At 45.1% G+C, this 15621-nt stretch overlaps 1 pseudogene; it reads left to right on the top strand.

Annotated features, from left to right (window-relative positions):
* LOC112073823 (interferon-induced, double-stranded RNA-activated protein kinase-like) overlaps positions 1–15621 on the top strand; it is a 44623-nt pseudogene that overhangs the window by 2673 nt on the left and 26329 nt on the right.

Here is a 15621-nt window from a genome sequence, read left to right as displayed (position 1 = left end):
ATATAGCCCCAAATAGGGTTCTATGTAGCCCAAAAAGGGTTTTATGTAGCCCCAAAAAGGGTTTTATGTAGCCCCAAAAATGGTTCTATATAGCCCCAGATAGGGTTCTATGTAGCCCCAAATAGGGTTCTATATAGCCCCAAAAAGGGTTCTATGTAGCCCAAAAAGGGTTTTATGTAGCCCCAAAAAGGGTTCTATATAGCCCCAAATAGGGTTCTATATAGCCCCAAAAAGGGTTTTATGTAGCCCCAAAAAGGGTTCTATATAGCCTCAAATAGGGTTCTATATAGCCCCAGATAGGGTTCTATATAGCCCCAAAAAGGGTTCTATATAGCCCCAAATAGGGTTTTATATAACCCCTAAAAGGGTTCTATATAGCCACAAAAAGGGTTCTATATAGCCCCAAATAGGGTTCTATATAGCCCAAATAGGGTTCAATGTAGCCCCAAATAGGGTTTTATATAGCCCCAAATAGGGTTCTATATAGCCCCAAAAAAGGTTCTATATAGCCCCAAAAAAGTTTCTATATAGCCCAAAATAGGGTTCTATATAGCCCCAAATAGGGTTTTATATAGCCCCAAATAGGGTTCAATGTAGCCCCAAAAAGGGTTCTATATAGCTCCAAAAAGGGTTCTATATAGCCCCAAATAGGTTCTATATAGCCCCAAAAAGTTTGTATGTAGCCCCAAAAGGGTTCTATATAGCCCCAATAGGTTCTATATAGCCCCAAATAGGGTTCTATATAGCCCCAAAAGGGTTCTATATAGCCACAAAAGGTTCTATATAGCCCCAAATAGGGTTCTATATAGCCCAAATAGGGTTCAATGTAGCCCCAAATAGGGTTTTATATTACCCCAAAAAGGGTTCTATATAGCCCCAAATAGGGTTCTATATAGCCCCAAATAGGGTTCAATGTAGCCCCAAATAGGGTTTTATATTACCCCAAAAAGGGTTCTATATAGCCCCAAAAAGGGTTCTATATAGCCCCAAAAAGGGTCTTATATAGCCCCAAATAGGGTTCTTATATGCCCCAAATAGGGTTCAATGTAGCCCCAAATAGGGTTTTATATAACCCCAAAAAGGGTTCTATAACCCCAAAAAGGGTTCTATGTAGCCCCAAAAGGGTTCTATATAGCCCCAAATAGGGTTCTATATAGCCCCAAATAGGGTTCTATATAGCCCCAAATAGGGTTTTATATAGCCCCAAATAGGGTTCAATGTAGCCCCAAATAGGGTTCTATATAGCCCCAAATAGGGTTCTATATAACCCCAAAAGGGTTCTATATAGCCCCAAATAGGTTCATATACCCCAAATAGGGTTCTATTATATCCCCAAAAGGGTTCTATATAGCCCCAAATAGGTTCTATATAGCCCTAAATAGGGTTTTATATAACCCCAAAAAGGGTTCTATATAGCCCAAATAGGGTTCTATATAGCCCCAAATAGGGTTCTATATAGCCCAAATAGGTTTATATAACCCCAAAAAGGGTTCTATATAGCCCCAAATAGGGTTTTATGTAGCCCCAAAAAGGGTTCTATATAGCCCCAAAAGGGTTTCTCCTATGGTTACAAGCCAAAGAACCCATATGTGGTACTATATAGAACCATGTGTAGCTAAACAGTAGGGCTATAAATATAACCTGTCAAAATGAAAGAAATAAGTTGCCAGATAATGAAATGGCAGATCTGTCCATCCTCCAGGTTGTGCTCTGCAGTCCCCCGGGCATGCAATCTCCAACATTGATTAGGCCTACATTTTTAGACAAGGGCATTATTTTACTTGATTAGTCATAGGTCCATTCTCGACAGTTTACCATCTCCAGAATTGCATTTGAACCCAGTCTGGCACAAAGAGAAGGTTCCTGTGGGAGATAAGTCTATATACAATCTATATACACATGTACCGTTTACCACATAGAAGATACATATTTTTTGTTATTTAATTATAGTTAGCTTTTTCTTTTATTCCAGGCTTTATGTAAATATTCTGCAAACGGAAATACACAATGAACAAAAAAAACATTTCAGTGTCTCTCTAATCACTCAGCCACATAATGCCAGGGTCTATCTGGTGGTCTGTCTCCTAATCACTCAGCCACATAATGCCAGGGTCTATCTGGTGGTCTGTCTCCTAATCACTCAGCCACATAATGCCAGGGTCATCTGGTGGTCTGTCTCCTAATCACTCAGCCACATAATGCCAGGGTCTATCTGGTGGTCTGTCTCCTAATCACTCAGCCACATAATGCCTGGGTCTATCTGGTGGTCTGTCTCCTAATCACTCAGCCACATAATGCCAGGGTCTATCTGGTGGTCTGTCTCCTAATCACTCAGCCACATAATGCCAGGGTATATCTGCAATAAGAGGAAGCGTATATCGTGGTAGAAAGGGCAATAGAGGATAAAATGAGTTTCATTTCTCAATTCTCTTGAGGTCACAATAGTTACATAGTGTTTCCTCTTCCATTTCACCACAATACCGACCTTGTTTCAATACGCAGAGACAATATCCCTGACCTGACCTGTTTCAATACGCAGAGACAATATCCCTGACCTGACCTGTTTCAATACGCAAGAGACAATATCCCTGACCTGACCTGTTTCAATACGCAGAGACAATATCCCTGACCTGACCTGTTTCAATACGCAGAGGCAATATCCCTGACCTGACCTGTTTCAATACGCAGAGGCAATATCCTGACCTGACCTGTTTCAATACACAGAGGCAATATACCTGACCTGACCTGTTTCAATACACAGAGGCAATATCTCCTGATCTTCCCTGTTTCAATACGCAGAGGCAATATCCCTGACCTGACCTGTTTCAATACGCAGAGGCAATATCCCTGATCTGACCTGTTTCAATACGCAGAGACAATATCCCTGATCTGACCTGTTTCAATACGCATAGACAATATCCCTGACCTGACCTGTTTCAATACACAGAGACAATATCCCTGACCTGACCTGTTTCAATACACAGAGGCAATATCCCTGATCTGACCTGTTTCAATACACAGAGACAATATCCCTGATCTGACCTGTTTCAATACACAGAGGCAATATCCCTGATCTGACCTGTTTCAATACACAGAGACAATATCCCTGATCTGACCTGTTTCAATACAGAGACAATATCCCTGATCTGACCATTACTTTGATACGCATCATGGGGATTAAGAAGTGAGTATACGCAATGCCCAGTGAAACATAAGTGGGTATACCCTGCACTACACCACTGCTGGTCAATGGTTTCTAATTGGAAGGGACAGGGGGGGAAATGGCTCTGAAAGTAATCCAAGCGATTGCTCTGGTTATCGTTCTCCACCCTTTTTGTGGTTATCGTTGTAGTGTGAATGCTCCTGTTCACTTGAATTAGAACGATCCAAAATATCTATATCGTTATAGTTCTGTTCTGGTGTGGACGCCTGAGTTATAGTTCTCGTTCTTGGTGTGGACGGCCTGAAGTTATAGTTCTCGTTCTTGTGTGGACGGCCCTGAAGTTTAGTTCTCGTTCTTGGTGTGGACGCCCTGAAGTTATAGTTCCGTTCTTGTGTGGACGGCCCTGAAGTTATAGTTCTCGTTCTTGGTGTGGACGCCCTGAAGTTCTAGTTCTCGTTCTTGGTGTGGACGGCCCTGAGGTTATAGTTCTCGTTCTTGGTGTGGACGGCCCTGAAGTTATAGTTCTCGTTCTTGGTGTGATGGCCCTGAAGTTAGTTCTCGTTCTTGGTGTGGACGGCCTGAAGTTATAGTTCTCGTTCTTGGTGTGGACGGCCCTGAAGTTATAGTTCTCGTTCTTGTGGACGCCTGAAGTTATAGTTCTCTTCTGGTGTGGACGGCCTGAAGTTATAGTTCTCGTTCTTGGTGTGGATGGCCCTGAGTTATAGTTCTCGTTCTTGGTGTGGACGGCCTGAAGTTCTAGTTCTCGTTCTTGGTGTGGACGGCCCTGAAGTTCTAGTTGCTGTGTGGACGGCCCTGAAGTTATAGTTCTCGTTCTGGTGTGGACGGCCCTGAAGTTCTAGTTCTCGTTCTTGGTGTGGATGGCCCTGAAGTTATAGTTCTCGTTCTGGTGTGGACGGCCCTGAAGTTATAGTTCTCGTTCTTGGTGTGGAGGCCCTGAAGTTATAGTTCTCGTTCTTGGTGTGGACGGCCCTGAAGTTATAGTTCTCGTTCTTGTGTGTGGACGGCCCTGAAGTTATAGTTCTCGTTCTTGGTGTGACGGCCCTGAAGTTATAGTTCTCGGTTTTTGGTGTGGACGCCCTGAAGTTCTAGTTCTCGTTCTGGGTTGGACGGCCCTGAAGTTATAGTTCTCGTTCTTGGTGTGGACGGCCCTGAAGTTCTAGTTCTCGTTCTTTGGTGTGGACGGCCTGAAGTTCTAGTTCTCGTTCTTGGTGTAGATGGCCCTGAAGTTCTAGTTCTCGTTCTTGGTGTGGACGGCCCTGAAGTTATAGTTCTCGTTCTTGGTGTAGATGCGCCCTGAAGTTCTAGTTCTCGTCTTGGTGTGGACGGCCCTGAAGTTATAGTTCTCGTTCTTGGTGTGACGCCTGAAGTCTAGTTCTCGTTCTTGGTGTGGACGGCCTGAAGTTATTTGTTCTCGTTCTTGGTGTGGACGGCCCTGAAGTTATAGTTCTCGTTCTTGTGTGGACGGCCCTGAAGTTATAGTCTCGTTCTTGGTGTGTGGACGGCCCTGAAGTTCTAGTTCTCGTTTTTGGTGTGGACGGCCCTGAAGTTATAGTTCTCGTTCTTGGGGTGGACCGCCCTGAAGTTCTAGTTCTCGTTCTTGTGTGGACGGCCCTGAAGTTATAGTCTGGTTCTTGGTGTGGACGGCCCTGAAGTTATAGTTCTCGTTCTTGGTGTGGACGGCCCTGAAGTTTATAGTTCTCGTTCTTGGTGTGGATGGCCCTGAAGTTATAGTTCTCGTTCTTGGTGTGGACCGCCCTGAAGGTATTTGTCTCGTTCTTGGTGTGGATGGCCCTGAAGTTATAGTTCTCGTTCTTGGTGTGGATGGCCCTGAAGTTAGTAGTGTGGACTCGTTCTTATTAAGTTATAGTATAGTTCTCGTTCTTTTGGTGTGGACGCCCTGAAGTTTAGTTCTCGTTCTTGGTGTGGACGCCCTGAAGTATAGTTTCTCGTTCTTGGTGTGGACGGCCCTGAAGTTATATGTTCTCGTTCTTTGGTGTGGACGGCCTGAAGTTATAGTTCTCGTTCTTGGTTGATGGCCCTGAAGTTATAGTTCTCGTTCTTGGTGTGGATGGCCCTGAAGTTATAGTTCTCGTTCTTGGTGTGGACGGCCCTGAAGTTATGAAAACGATATTAGCACTATGTTATGACTTTGTTGCAGAAAGTTCAAGTTCAATTGGCAAACAATAAATAAACAATCAGCCATGGTCACTCTCACCTTTGATAAGGAGCTTGTGTCCCTATGTTGTTTGCCTATCGATTTATTAGCTAACTTACTCGTATCAATCCAGTCCCCAGCTTTGTTACTGTGTGTCATTTATCATTTTATATAATTGTTGTCTTGATTTGATATTCCTTTGTTTTTCTCCCCTTTTATMTCTGACAGATTCAACAACATTCTATCATAAGAAATGGATTCCACAAATTATATCTCCAAACTGTTGGAGTATACTCAGAGAAAACGGATCTCTGACATCAAGTTTGACGAGGTTGGTACAGATGGACCGGATCATCTTAAAACGTAAGTCAATTGAACTGGCATAGCTGGCATTGCCTTCAGAAAGTAGTCACACCCCTAGACTTGTTTTGTTACAGCCTGACATTAAAATAGATTCAATAGAGCACTTCTCTATACACAWTACCCCATAAAGTCAAAATGGAATTATGGTTTTTGACATTTTTACAAGTTAATAAAAAATGAAAAGCTGAAATGTCATTGGTCAATAAGTATTCAACCCCTTTGTTATGGTAATCCTAAATAGGAGTACAACTTTACTTAACAAGTCACATAAGTTCCATGGACTAATAGTGCTCTAATAGTGTTTAACAATAATGTTTCATGATTACCTCATCTCTGTACCCCACACATACAATTATCTGTAAGGTTCCTCAGACAAGCAGTGAATTTCAAACACAGATTCAACCACAAAGACATTGAATAACCCTTTGAGCACGGCGTCACGACTTCTAGGAGTAGTGGGTGGAGGAGTCAGGCGCAGAGAGCAGAGGTAGTTCAATCGTGATCTTTTAATCCAGAACAACAAGTAACGGTAACGCCAAACACTAAGGCGCATCACTTAAACCAGCCCAAAAGCAGGACCAAACAGTCCGGAGAAAATAGTCCACGAGAATACACACACATGAACAGAAAAACAAGCCCGCACAAAAGCAGGCGGGCATACCTGGTTTAAATAGCCCAAATCAAAACCCAAACAAGAAACAGGTGTAACAAATCAGACAAAACTGACTGAAACAGAAAAGGGGATCGGTGGCAGCTAGTAGACCGGCGACGACGACCGCCGAGCGCCGCCCGAACAGGAAGAGGAACCACCTTCGGCAGGATTCGTGACACACGGTGAAGTTATTAATTACACTGGTGTATCAATACACCCAGTCACTACAAAGATACAGGTGTCCTTCTTAACTCAGTTGCTGGAGAGGAAGGAAACTGCTCAGGGATTTCACCATGAGACCAATGGTGACTGTAAAACTGGCTGTGATAGGAGGAAATTGAGGATGGATCAACAACATTGTAGTTACTCCACAATACTAACCTAAATGACAGTGAAAAGAAGGAAGCCTGTACACAATCAAAATATTTCAAAACATGCATCCTGTTTGCAACAAGGCACTAAAGTAAATCTGCAAAAAATGTGGCAAAGCAATTCAAATTTTTTCTGATAACAAGGGGTTATATTTGGGATAAATCCAATACAACACATTAATGAGTACCACTCTCCATATTTTCAAGCATAGTGGTGGCTGCATCATGTTATGGGTATTCTTGCAATCTTTGACTGGGGAGTTTTTCAGGATAAAAATAAACTGAATGGAACTAAGCACAGGCAAAATCAGACACTGGGAGATGAATTCACCTTTCAGCAGGACAATAACCTAAAACACAAGGCCAAATCTACACTGGAGTTGCTTACCAACAAGACAGTGAAAGTTCCTGAGTGGCCGAGTTACAGTTTTGACCTAAATCTACTTGAAAATCTATAGCAAGACCTGAAAATGGTTGTCTAGCAATGATCAACAACCAATGTGACAGAGCTTGAAGAATTTAGAAAATAATAATGGGCAAAGTTTGCGCAATTCAGATGTGCAAGGCTCTTAGAGACTTACCCAGAAAGACTCACAGCTGTAATCGCTGCTAAAGGTGATTGTAATGTATTGACTCAGGGGGGTTGAATACTTATCTAATTAAGATATAGTGTTTTATTTTTCTTACATTTTCTTTTACAAATGTTAGAACTTTTATTCCACTTTGACATTTCAGAGTATTTTGTTGTAGATTGTTAAAAAAAATTAAATCCATTTTAATCCCACTTTTGTAACGCGACAAAACGTGGGAAAAAGTCAAAGGGTGTCAATACTTTCTGAAGGCACTGAGTATACTAAACATTAGGAACACCTTCCTACTATTGAGTTACATTTTAATCAGATTGTCATGATGACCACTGTGACATTACAATAATGTCATACTCATACATAGTATTCTGTAGTTAGTACACTACAGTATTCATGTATTCATATATTCCCTCTGAGTATCGGCCTTAAATTTCCACCTTTCCCCCAACTTCACCCTCAGTGGTGTAGTGTAGGCTATACCCAGGTATACSCCCTTTCTTTTCYGTGGGTAAACGCACAAATGTTCCAAAATGCAATTTGCAGGAAAACACTGAAAATGTCAAATGCGCACCGCACATGCGAGCGGTTTCACGGACAGAGATGGAAATATCTGTTCAAAATTTAMAAAGYGGGGAGATCTAAAGATGCAACGACTATCARMGMTTGCTAATARYACTYGGATAATGCCTTTGGCTGCTAGACAATGAAAGAAAGTTGAATGAAAACCAATAGAACAGGWGAACAAATATGAGGAAGTCTTTATAAGGTGCAGGTCCCGAGTGGAAAGCTATATCCTGTGCCCAAGCTGATAGCGGGGAGCAAGGGTCTGGGGGCGATCCGTCTGTCGCCGATACCTGGATGTGGTCTTCAGATGAGCGGCCAGGGCTCTCTTCCAGGTARYGCGACAGCGGCGGATGAACATCTGGGCAGAAGGTATGCTGACTTCTTCCTCTTGCTCAGGGAAGAGRGGTGGGCTGATATCCCAAGGAACACTCAAAGGGCGAGAGACCAGTAGCCGAGCAGGGAAAGGTGTACGGGCGTATGGTGGGGTTGGCGGAGACGAGGCAACGAAGAGCAMTCTCCAGCTCCTGATAGGCTCGCTCCGACTGGCCGTTAGATTGAGGGTTAAAACCAGAGGACAGGCTGGCCTATGACCCAATGAGGTTTCAGAACGCCTTCCAGAACTGGGTCGAGAACTGAGGACCGTGATCAGAGATCATGTCGACTGGATCCATGGATCCGGAAGACGTGTTGCACCATGAGCTGAGCCGTCTCCTTGACTGAAGGCAACTTAGGAAGGGGGATATATGGGCGGCTTTAGAAAACCAATCCACCACCTTCAGGATCYGGGTGTTGTCATCTGACGGAGGAAGACCCYTAACAAAGTCCAGGGATATATGGGACCAGGGGCYGTGAGGAACAGGGAGCGCTTGGAGAAGGCCAGCCAGAGCYTGCCTCAGTCTTATTTTGTGCACACACAGTGCAGGCGGCGACGAATGCGGAGACAAATGCGGTGGCTTTCCAGGAACCATGGAAGTAACCAAAAGCATCGTCGGATGAAAGCCAGGGTCTGACGGGAGACTGGATGGCAGGTCAGTCTTGAGGAATGCGSTCATTTCAGGACCGGGGAACGGGCAGAGTCCGGGACAAACATCCGGTTGGCCGGATCCCCTATCGGGTTCTGGCTAGGAATGCTGCACCTTACAGACCAGGCTCTCTATACCCCAGACGACTGCAGCCGCTGGACAGGAYGTAGGGAGGCTGGTCTCGGYGTCAGACGGAGTAGCAGCAGGGKTATACAAATGTGAGAGTGCGTCAGGTTTCACATTCTTGGACCCCGGYCGGTAGGAGAGAGTGAAATTGAAACAAGTGAATAACAGYGCCCAACGAGSCTGCCTAGAGTTGAGGCGCTTGGAGGTGCGGAGATATTCCAGGTTCTTATGGTCGGTTCACAATAAGAYTGGGTGTTCCGCRCCCTCCAACCAGTGTCTCCACTCCTCCAATGCCATCTTGACAGCAAGGAGTACTCGATTACCCACATCATAGTTCCTCTCAGCGGGGGTAAGACGATGGGAGAGAAAAGTGCAGGGGTGCAGCTTTTGGTCCTGGGTAGAACGCTGGGACAGGACGGCCCCCACTCCGACATCCGGGTCGTCGACCTCCACCACGAGACTTTCACAGTACTGTAGTTACCTTAAGATGGTCTCACCTAGTTACCTTAAGATGGTCCCACCTAGATACCTGAAGATGTCCCACCTAGATACCTGAAGATGTCCCACCTAGATACCTGAAGATGTCCCACCTAGATACCTGAAGATGGTCCCACCTAGTTACCTGAAGATGTCCCACCTAGTTACCTGAAGATGGTTCCACCTAGTTACCTGAAGATGGTCCCACCTAGTTACCTTAAGATGGTCTCACCTACTGTAGTTGCTTTGAGTAAGAGCGTCTGCTAAATGACTAAAATGTAGTTTGTACTGTAATCATGAAACAATTAATTCATTTAATTCAATCATTCAGTAATTGATTCATTAATTATTGCCTTAAACATTGCCTTAAACATTCCCCCCTTTCCCCCAGCTTCACTGTGAGGGTGGTGATTAAGGGCCAAGCCTATCCTAACGGGGTTGGAAGGAACAAGAAAGTGGCCAGACAGAATGCTGCTAAACATGCTCTGGCTGGCATGATGGAGACGACAGAGCAGAAGGATGCTGTAAGAACAGCCTTTTCTTTTTATTCTACTGATGGTAACAGGCGTTGACCCGGGCCGTATGTATCAAGCATCACAGAGTGCTGATCTAGGATCAGGTCCACCTGTCCATATAACATTATTAATTGTGACGTAAAAGGCTGAACTGGATCTAGCTCAGCACTCCTACTCTGAAATACAGTCCCTGGTGACATTTTGATTGACAAAGACCGTACTATCATATGTTAATGTTTAGTTACAGAATATATCGACTTTTGGAGCATCAAACATACAGTTTGAGACCTGACGGCCTGCGTAATGTTTTTCCAACAGTCTGTTTCATGTCCTCCGTCACCGGCTCCGTCTCCAGCCCCTCCTGTCCAAGCAGTTATCCCCCAGCCCAAATACGTGTGCTGGCTGAATGAACACAGCCATAAGTACAAGCTGTCTATAAAGGCTTTGGAAGAAACACGTGTTGGACCCAACAACACCTCACAGTAACACTTCATACAGTACTCTGAAGTTATTCACTAACATCGCCATTGCAAAGGGTCATATCCAAAACTAAAGGTGTGTGTGTGTGTGTATGTTGTATGTCAGATGCTGTAGGTATGTGGTAGGTGAGAAAGAATACCCAGAGTGCTTTGGGAACACGAAGAAGGAYGCTAAGGAGGAAGCAGCAATGCAGGTTTATCTGGAGTTAAATGGCAGTAGTCAGACTACAGGGGTAAGGCCACACCGTAGACACACTATATCTCACGATAGGATATGCAATCTAAATGTTATTTAATGATAGTGGAGAAGTAAACAATGTTTTATTTCCAAGACTGTAGATGAAAACTGCAATAGCACAACTGGAAAACACAAGGAGGAATTGAATCCAAAGGTTGTGGTCCTCAGGTAAGACAAAACATTTCTTTATTTTATTTTTCTTCGAAGTCTCCAGTGCATATATTATCAAGTAATCAGCCGTAGCTGTAGTCGTCTGTAAATCAGCCGTAGCTGTAGTCGTCTGTAAATCAGCCGTAGCTGTAGTCGTCTGTAAATCAAGCCGGTAGACTGGTTGTCGTCTGTAAATCAGCCGTAGCTGTAGTCGTCTGTAAATCAGCCGTAGCTGTAGTCGTCTGTAAATCGGCCGAGCTGTAGTCGTCTGTAAATCGGCCGTGGCTGTAGTCGTCTGTAAATCGGCCGTGGCTGTAGTCGTCTGTTAATCTGCCGTAGTTGTAGTCGTCTGTTAATCAGCCGTAGCTGTAGTCGTCTGTTAATCAGCCGTAGCTGTAGTCGTCTGTTAATCAGCCGTAGCTGTAGTCGTCTGTAAATCAGCCGTAGCTGTAGTCGTCAGTAACTCAGCAGTAGCTGTAGTCGTCTGTAAATCAGCCGTAGCTGTAGTCGTCTGTAAATCGTCCGTAGCTGTAGTCGTCTGTAAATCGTCCGTAGCCGTAGTCGTCTGTAAATCAGCCGTAGCCGTAGTCGTCTGTTAATCAGCCGTAGCTGTAGTCGTCTGTAAATAGCGCTAGCGTAGTCGTCTGTAAATCAGCCGTAGCTGTAGTCGTCTGTAAATCACCGTAGCTGTAGTCGTCTGTAAATCAGCCGTAGCTGTAGTCGTCTGTAAATCAGCCGTAGCTTAGTCGTCTGTAATCAGCGTAGCTGTAGTCGTCTGTTAATCAGCCGTAGCTGTAGTCGTCTGTAAATCAGCCGTAGCTGTAGTCGTCTGTAAATCAGCCGTAGCTGAGTCGTCTGTAAATCAGCCGTAGCTGTAGTCGTCTGTAAATCAGCCGTAGCTGTTGTCGTCTGTAAATCAGCCGTAGCTGTAGTCGTCTGTAAATCAGCCATAGCTGTAGTCGTCTGTTAATCAGCCGTAGCTGTAGTCGTCTGTTAATCAGCCGTAGCTGTAGTCGTCTGTAAATCAGCCGTAGCTGTAGTCGTCAGTAACTCAGCAGTAGCTGTAGTCGTCTGTAAATCAGCCGTAGCTGTAGTCGTCTGTTAATCAGCCGTAGCTGTAGTCGTCTGTAAATCGTCCGTAGCTGTAGTCGTCTGTAAATCAGCCGTAGCTGTAGTCGTCTGTAAATCAGCCTAGCTGTAGTCGTCTGTTAATCAGCCGTAGCCGTAGTCGTCTGTAATACGCCGTAGCCGTAGTCGTCTGTAAATCGTCCGTAGCTGTAGTCGTCTGTAAATCAGCCGTAGCCGTAGTCGTCTGTAAATCAGCCGTAGCCGTAGTCGTCTGTAAATCAGCCGTAGCCGTAGTCGTCTGTAAATCAGCCGTAGCCGTAGTCGTCGTAAATCAGCCGTAGCCGTAGTCGTCTGTAAATCAGCCGTAGCTGTAGTCGTCTGTAAATCGTCCGTAGCTGTAGTCGTCTGTAAATCAGCCGTAGCTGTAGTCGTCTGTAAATCAGCCGTAGCTGTAGTCGTCTGTTAATCAGCCGTAGCCGTAGTCGTCTGTAAATCAGCCGTAGCTGTAGTCGTCGTAAATCAGCCGTAGCTGTAGTCGTCTGTTAATCAGCCGTAGCCGTAGTCGTCTGTAAATCAGCCGTAGCTGTAGTCGTCTGTAAATCAGCCGTAGCTGTAGTCGTCTGTAAATCGTCCGTAGCTGTAGTCGTCTGTAAATCGTCCGTAGCTGTAGTCGTCTGTAAATCAGCCGTAGCCGTAGTCGTCTGGAATCAGCCGTAGCTGTAGTCGTCTGTTAAATCAGCCGTAGCCGTAGTCGTCTGTAAATCAGCCGTAGCTGTAGTCGTCTGTAAATCAGCCGTAGCTGTAGTCGTCTGTAAATCGTCCGTAGCGTAGTTCGTCTGTAAATCGTCCGTAGCTGTAGTCGTCTGTAAATCAGCCGTAGCCGTAGTCGTCTGTAAATCAGCCGTAGCTGTAGTCGTCTGTAAATCAGCCGTAGCGTAGTCGTCTGTTAATCAGCCGTAGTGGAGTCGTCTGTAAATCGGCCGTAGCCGTAGTCGTCTGTAAATCAGCCGTAGCTGTAGTCGTCTGTAAATCGGCCGTAGCTGTAGTCGTCTGTAAATCAGCCGTAGCTGTAGTCGTCTGTTAATCGGCCGTACTGTAGTCGTCTGTAAATCGGCCGAGCTGTAGTCGTCTGTAAATCGGCCGAGCTGTAGTCGTCTGTTAACGGCCGTAGCTGTAGTCGTCTGTAAATCAGCCGTAGCTGTAGTCGTCTGTTAATCAGCCGTAGCTGTAGTCGTCTGTTAATCTGCCGTAGCTGTAGCCGTCTGTAAATCAGCCGTAGCTGTAGTCGTCTGTAAATCAGCCGTAGCTGTAGTCGTCTGTAAATCAGCCGTAGCTGTAGTCGTCTTTAAATCAGCCATAGCTGTAGTCGTCTGTAAATCAGCCGTAGCTGTAGTCGTCTGTTAATCTGCCGTAGCTGTAGCCGTCTGTAAATCAGCCGTAGCTGTAGTCGTCTGTAAATCAGCCGTAGCTGTAGTCGTCTTTTAAATCAGCCATAGCTGTAGTCGTCTGTAAATCAGCCGTAGCGTAGTCGTCTTTAAATCAGCCATAGCTGTAGTCGTCTGGTAAAATCAGCCGTAGCTGTAGTCGTCTGTAAATCAGCCGTAGCTGTAGTCGTCTGTAAATCAGCCGTAGCTGTAGTCGTCTGTAAATCAGCCGTAGCTGTTGTTGAAGCATATCTGTCACATAATTAGCAGCCTGGCATAAACATTGTGTTTTGATTTCTTTTGTCTTCCAGTGAGAAGGTTGAACACATGACCATGAGTCCAGAACAGAATGTACCAGAACAATACAGCTTCATTACAACAGAGACCAACTTCATAGGCATACTCAACCACTACTGTCAGAAAACCAAACTACCTCTTGACTTTAAACTAGTGGAGAAGAGCGGACCATCACACAACCCTCAGTGAGTCTACAGACACTATGAGAAGATCATATCCCAACTGTCATTAAATGTCACTGAAAAAAATATGACCTATTTTGTCCCCACACAGATTTGTTTATAAAGTATTGATTGACAACAGAGAATATCCAGATGGTTTGGGTAAGACAGCCAAAGAGGCCAAACAACAAGCTGCTCAGTRAGCATGGTCTGCTCTTCAAGAACAGTCTGACTGGAACAGCCAGGTAGACATTTACCGTCATCAGTACACTGGTTATTAACAGCAGATTCAATCCGATCAGTGGTAGATATGTGTTACAGCGKGCTTACGSCRGATTAAGCTGACATATGCAGCGTTACTTTGAATGTGAAACACGGAAACATTGCCTTTAAAAGGTGCCTAGCTGGCAAAGTGCGATCGGATTGAATCCCGGCCTAAAACAAATTTCCCCTCGGGCCCGGGACATTAACGTTAATCCCTCGGGCCCGGACATTAACGTTAATCCCTCGGGTCCGGGACATTAACGTTAATCCCTCGGGCCAACAGCCTTTCCTGAAAATAGCCTCTCCTAGTTTCAAGTGTTTATATTTCTCTACAATGTAAAGTAGACAAGTGTCTGTCTGTCTCTGTTGACTGTGTTCTTTATCTCTATGTTGTGGTTTATAGGTGTCTTGCAGATCAACAGTTTCCTGGAGAGGGTTATAGAGGATAGTCCTCCATCTTACCATGTACTGGAGGGGTAGGAGGATAGTCCTCCACCTTACCATGTACTGGAGGGGTTATAGAGGATAGTCCTCCATCTTGCCATGTACTGGAGGGGGTTAGAGAGGATAGTCCTCCATCTTGCCATGTACTGGAGGGGGTTAGAGAGGATAGTCCTCCATCTTACCCATGTACTGGAGGGGATTAGAGGATAGTCCTCCATCTTACCATGTACTGGAGGGGTTATAGAGGATAGTCCTCCATCTTACCATGTACTGGAGGGGTTAGAGGATAGTCCCCATCTTACCATGTACTGGAGGGGGTTAGAGAGGATAGTCCTCCATCTTACTATGTACTGGAGGGGATATTTAGGATAGTCCTCCATCTTACCATGTACTGGAGGGGTTAGAGAGGATAGTCCTCCATCTTACCATGTGCTGGAGGGGGTTAGAGGATAGTCCTCCATCTTGCCATGTACTGGGAGGGTTAGAGAGGATAGTGCTCCATCTTACCATGTACTGGAGGGGTATTTAGGATAGTCCTCCATCTTACATGTATGGAGGGGGTTAGAGAAGATAGTCCTCCATCTTACCATGTACTGGAGGGGGTTAGAGAGGATAGTCCTCCATCTTGCCATGTACTGGAGGGGGTTAGAGGGATAGTCTCCATCTTGCCGTGTACTGGAAGGGGTTAGAGAGGATAGTCCTCCATCTTACCATGTACTGGAGGGGTTATAGAGGATAGTACTCCATCTTGCCTGTACTGGAGGGGGTTAGAGAGGATAGTCCTCCATCTTACCATGTACTGGAGGGGGTTAGAGAGGATAGTCCTCCATCTTACCATGTACTAGAGGGGGTTAGAGAGGATAGTCCTCCATCTTGCCGTGTACTGGAAGGGGTTAGAGAGGATAGTCCTCCATCTTACCATGTACTGGAGGGGTTATAGAGGATAGTACTCCATCTTGCCGTGTACTGAGGGGTTAGAGAGATAGCCTCCATCTTACCATGTACTGGAGGGTGTTATAGAGGATAGTCATCATCTTGCCGTGTACTGGAGGGGTTAGAGAGGATAGTCCTCCATCTTCT

Source organism: Salvelinus sp. IW2-2015, unplaced genomic scaffold (assembly GCF_002910315.2).
Source record: "Salvelinus sp. IW2-2015 unplaced genomic scaffold, ASM291031v2 Un_scaffold2384, whole genome shotgun sequence".
Lineage (NCBI taxonomy): Eukaryota > Metazoa > Chordata > Actinopteri > Salmoniformes > Salmonidae > Salvelinus > Salvelinus sp. IW2-2015.
This window is presented reverse-complemented; position numbering and strand designations above follow the sequence as displayed.